This window comes from Carassius auratus, chromosome 17 (assembly GCF_003368295.1).
Source record: "Carassius auratus strain Wakin chromosome 17, ASM336829v1, whole genome shotgun sequence".
NCBI lineage: Eukaryota > Metazoa > Chordata > Actinopteri > Cypriniformes > Cyprinidae > Carassius > Carassius auratus.
Window position 1 is genome coordinate 8,794,222 of NC_039259.1, and position 6,003 is coordinate 8,800,224.

Below are 6,003 nucleotides of genomic sequence, written 5' to 3' on the forward strand. Positions count from 1 at the left end.
TCAAGGAGATCAATTTTTGATTTAACTGATCCTACATCATTAAAATAATGCTTTTTATTCAGCAAGTTCTGTATGCATTAAAGACTTCTACTTGTCATAAAATAAATACTGTTCTTTTGAAATTTCCGTTTTTTTTTCTGGAAATATATTTGTCATGGATTCTGTTTATTCCAGGTATGGTAGGAAATTAATTAATATAGTAATCCTTTATTATGTTTGCTATAATGAGGTTCTTCACTGTAATGGGCCTTACGGGCATCAGCATGATCTCCATTGTACCGTGCAAGTGCTTTCTAACATGTCTGTGGGTGACCATTTAATATAATTAATATGCTTCAATGTAGTATTTAGTAGACAGATTTTACGGACACAGCTCAACACTTGTTTAGTACCATATGAAGCACAATTTTTAAATGAACTAAATGAATGATTGAATGACTCACTCACTCACTCACTCACTCACTCATAAAGTCAGTTTACTATCACAAAGATTTAACTTGTGAGAAAAGCCACTTAAGAATCCATGCCACTAATGCACTGACTGACCTTCTGCTGTAAAAAATAGAACTTATTATTAATCATCTGCATAGACTGGGCTGATATAGCACACAGGATGTTTGCTGGTGTTATAATCAGCACTATGATATTGCCTGTCATTGCTTATGTCGTCAATGACTGGAGACCTCTGGTCATCACTGTAACAGCTCCTCTCATACTGGCAGTGATCACATGGAGGTCAGTTGTTTCTATGATTGACTCAGATGTCCAGTTTTCCCAAATCATCTACATTCCTGTCTTCTAGGTGGATCCCAGAGTCAGCACGATGGCTCATGGCCAATGGACGAATGGAAGAGACCCATTTTTACCTGAGCAAATGTGACTCAGCCAGTAACAGACAACACAACCTCAGATATAGCAAACCAGAGGCAACATATGAATATGCAATATTGAGGAAGCGATGACATTTTCTGTATTTTTCCTAAACTTTTGAGGACATGACCTTTCAGACCCTTGCCAATGTTAGAATTGCTGAGGACAGAGGTGACAAGAAGTACTCATATCTGGATCTTGTGAGGTCTTCTAAGATGTGGAAACTGGCTATGCTTACTGGAAGCACCTGGTGGGAATTTTTTTGTCTTTAGTCAGAGCTATGTGGTTTACTAAGATATCAAAGTTTGTATATTAATTGTTTTCACAGATTCAGAGTGGGAATAACTTACTATGGCATCAGTTTGAACATCAGTGGTTTTGTTCTGAACTTCTACCTGGCCCAGTTTACTTATGGTGCCATAGAACTACCATCAAAACTGGTGGCCTATTTGTGTCTGGATAAACTGGGCCGCAGGTACAGCCAGGTGAGCATGCTGATTACAACAGGGGTCTGCATTGGCATCACCGTCCTCATTCCCAGTGGTAAAAGACAGAGAACAATCATTTATTTTGATGCCACAATCATGTGATTGACACTCAAGTTGCTTTAAAACTGTGAAGGTTTTTTTTTTTTTTTTTTTTCAGTTCATTCCGTTACAGAACAACTATTTATTATGATGTTGTCATCATGAGTTTGGCATTCGTTGAAAGTCTGTGTGAATGTTTTGTATTAAAGTCAATCATTTATTGTGACATCACAATCATCTGCCTGGCTTTTCAGTCCATTTAAATAAAAGAACAAGAATCACATAGAATGTCACTGTTGTGAATGACTAAATGCAATTATGTAGAACTTTTCAATTGTGATGTCGCAGTCGTGTTCAGCATGTCAGTCATTCTAAAATGTTAACTTAAAAAAGCTTTCTGCTGATAAAATCACGTTTCATCCTATCCCAGTTAAATATGGAAATCCAACTACAAGTGGGCCATTTATGGGATGATTTCACTTATATAAAAACAAATATATTAATAATATATAAATACTGCACTGTTAAAAATTGCTGTTAATTTACGTCAAAATTTTAACAGTATAAACCTGTTATTTTAAAAAGCAGTGATTACCTGTTTATTTACGTTCGGTGAAATGACGTAGATACAATTTAAATGTGGTTTTATTAACAAAGTTCGGGAGAAGCACGATCAGATAATCATCCAATTTGGTACAGGTGCATCTCGTTTAGCTAATCATCTTATAGCACGTACGCGTATATATATCCAGTCTTCCTACCTCCTGTCCCACGACAGTTTTTCGGCATAGACCGTCTGTCAGCATTCGGTTCGCTCTGTCAGCATTCGGTTCGCTCTGTCAGCATTCGGTTCGCGCTGTCCGTCATCTTATCACAGGCCCAATCTTCCTTCCGACGAAGATATCCATCCGCCGAACACCAACAAGCGTCATCGCGTCAGCTGCTCTTCTCGCCAAGCCACACGTTGTGGCCAAAAGCTCGTGCAAATCCTTGAGCTCGCCTCACTCGGCAACACGATTTTCTCGCCAGGACCGGGCTCTATTATAATGCTGGATCGCAGCCGTGCTCCAGTTCTCCCCGCAGTAAACCTCTCTCGCTTTTTCAGCCGTGTCGCAGTTCAATGCTGCCTCCACTAGCGGCGAAGACCGTGCGTTGTTGTAGTGGCATGTCGTTCGTGAAAGAATCGTTTTTTCGAATGAATCTTCTAGGCGAACGAATCGTTCTCGGTTTACACTCATTCATGAAGAATTTTTCAGAGTTGTCATCCACAATGAGCGAGTTTCATATGAGTCTCAGAGATCGAGAGCTCTCATTCGTGAACGAAAGGACTAAACCGGTATACATGTCGAGTTGATTAAACAGATACATGTCGTTCGTAAACGCAAGGAACTCTTATCAATTTTGTTAAGATGAGAGTAAACCGGGTCAGTTAGCCATTTAGCATGTCAATCTTGCAAAATGTAAAGCGCAGTTATAGGTACTGTGCACATGTGGTTTACATATTTAGCATACAAAAGATAAATTCCACGTTTAATCCCCGATTTATGAACGTGAATATATAGATCAATATATGAACCGTCTGACCAAACAATTAAAATGCTAATCATGCAAGAAAACCTCGTGATTTGCTCATCTGAACAATTTAAATAGACGTTATATATAGAATGCGCTTATGAAGACGCCAAAATTTGTTAAACGGCGTTATGACTTAACTTTGTCCGATGACGATGCCACTTTTTAACCACGAAGCAAAGGCTTTTTGCAGAGTTGTCATCCACACCGAAATGTCTAAAGACATTACATTTGCTTTACTGTGCATGTTTAAACCTCACTGAGATGATACAGACATAAGTTTCATGCAATTATTCCGGCAGGATCAATTATTTAAGGACATATTTCACCATTTACTGGCATGATTATTCAGAATTTTTCACGCTACTGCCTCGTGTTTGGCTGCAGAACAACAAGTGTGAGTAAATTTTCTATCGTCTTTTTAGGACTGTTATATGAAAAGCATGCAAAGTAAATGTCTTTAGAAACGGCTTGAATTTGAATTACTGCAATTAACGTTACTGCTATAGACATGTCTATTGGTACAATGGTTTATAAAACTAAACATGCTACATTGTTTCAAAGCCTCTATTTTCACAGTCCATACTACAACAGGAAAACAGCATCCCAAATTTATCTGCTCCGGAGGCTGTTTAAAAGGGCCCAAAGGCCAAAACAAGAGGAAAAGATGCTTTTCCAACAGGACTGTATTAATTCAGACAAGGTTTGAGCAATTGTCAAATCAGCCAACAACTACAGCAGCCAAAGCAAGCATGAAGCTACTTTTACTTGCAACACGGGCCTGCACATCTCAGTATTTCCATCCTGTTACTTCTGCTAGCAGTGCAGGCTACACAGGTTCTTCAAGACATCACACACCCCAGCCCCTTCCCACGACCCACAGCTACAGCAGCTGAAGCAAACGTGAGGCCGCCTCCATTCGTAAACGCGCCCTCAACTCTTCCGCTCCCTCATGCTACTAACCATTTTTCTGTTCAGTGGCCTCCAGCTCCAGATTTGCCAGAAGGCAGAGGGTACCAAGACCTATTATTGGTCAGGCCGATTATTTTATTTATTTATATATCTATCTCGAACCCTCTTCAGCCAACCCCTCTAACGCCAGCTCATCCCCTTTCACTAAAACTCCTAATCTACCATAGCTAACTCTCCTAACATGCCCTATCTATCTGTAATGGTCAATCCTCACTTCAGCCATCCTTCCGCAGGAGCTTTCTCTGTATCTCCCCACCGCCGCAGCATTGACCGCTCCCGCAGGAGCCTTTTCTGTTTTTTCCTCACTGCCGCAGCAGTCTCCGCTCCTGCAGGAGCCTTTTCTGTTTTTTCCTCACTGCCGCAGCAGTCTCCGCTTCCGCAGGAGCCTCTACCTATATTTCACCACTGCCGCAGCAGTGTCTGCTCCCGCAGGAGCCTCTACCTATATTTCACCACTGCCGCAGCAGTGTCTGCTCCCGCAGGAGCCTCTACCTATATTTCACCACTGCCATAGCAGTGTCTGCTCCCGCAGGAGCCCTTTCCATCCTTCCCTACTGCCGCAATTCTCGCTGCCGCAAGAGCCTCAAAAATAAATAAATAAATAAATAAATAAATAAAAATATATATTTTATGTCCATTCTCCAATTCAACCTCATCAGGCTCGCTTTTTTCTAACTCCGGAACGCCCAATCTAAATTCACGATGGACCCTCATTTCATCAACGACTCTGGTATAAAAAAAAAAAAAAAAAAAAAAAAAAAATTAATCGAGTAACAAAATGTGTTGTTGCTTAATTATACTGATGTGCGCATGCACAGTAAATCTGATGGGTAGGATAAAATGTCAGGACCCCGGACCTTTATTTAGTCGGGTTGACGTACCTTTTCAGTTCTGTGTATGTGATGTGACGCTAGTTTTACTTAAAGTCAAATGCTCATGAACTGACTGTCAGAGCAGTTCTGGAGATGTTGTTCATGTGTTCAAGTCCTCATTTAGTGAGACAGCAGACGCAGAAATTACCGTGAGAGTAATGCGCGCTTCAGTGTGTGTGTGAAAAAGGAAGTCGCGCTCCTGCTCCATTCATTAACAGAGACACACAGAACATGCAGGATTTACATTTAAACACTGTTCCGTCTTAATATTTAGAGATATTAATTCGTGAATCGGATGTAAGTGCAATTACCTATTTTGATTAATTCATTCAAAAAGAGAAAAAAAAAAAAAAAAAAAAAAAAAAAAAAAAAAAAAAATTTCATTGCGAAAGAACCCGACGTGAGATTTAGAATAAATTAAAAGAGGCTTCGAAGCAGAGGAATTTGCCTACATCATTTTTTGTAATCGCGTTACTCGAGGAATCGTTTCAGCCCTAATCTTAAGCAGCTCAAAAGGGGCCTCTCACATAATCCGATAGATGCCCTCGGTTGTTGTTCATCAGACATCAGACAAAAAAAAAAAAAAAAAAAAAAAAAAAAAGTTATATATTCCTCCTTAAATCATGTTGTGTACTTGAATAATAGAAGCCTCTCAGTTATCGTTTCTTCGGCCAAAGTAAGGGCCCTCCAGCCATCGTTACAATCTCCTTGCCTATTTCAGCATCGGACAGGGCTCTCCCTTCCGGTGCAGCTGGGCAGTGGCTCCCTTCGGTCGCAGTGTGAGCCTTTCATCTGTCATTGAGTTGCGCTGCGCGCTCAGCGGTAGATGGGGGTATCCCTCCCGGTGCAGCAGAGCCACAGGCCCCCTTCGGTCGTTGTGACAGCCCTCCATCCGATGCATCAAATTAAGCCGCTTATACAGTCGCAAGGGGGACTCTCCCTTCCGGTGCAGCAGAGCCGCAGCTCCCTTCGGACGCAGCGAGAGTCCCTCCATCAGTCGCGTTTTCTTGCCTACTCCGTATCGGACGGGGCTCCCCTACCGGTGCAGCAGACCCACGGCTCCCTTCGGTCGCAGGGTGAACCCCCCGTCTGAGTTATGTTGCATGCTCAAGGGCGGACCGGGATCTCCCTCCCGGGGGAACACAGCCGCTGGCTCCCTTCGGTCGCAGCAGGAGCCCTCCATCCGATGC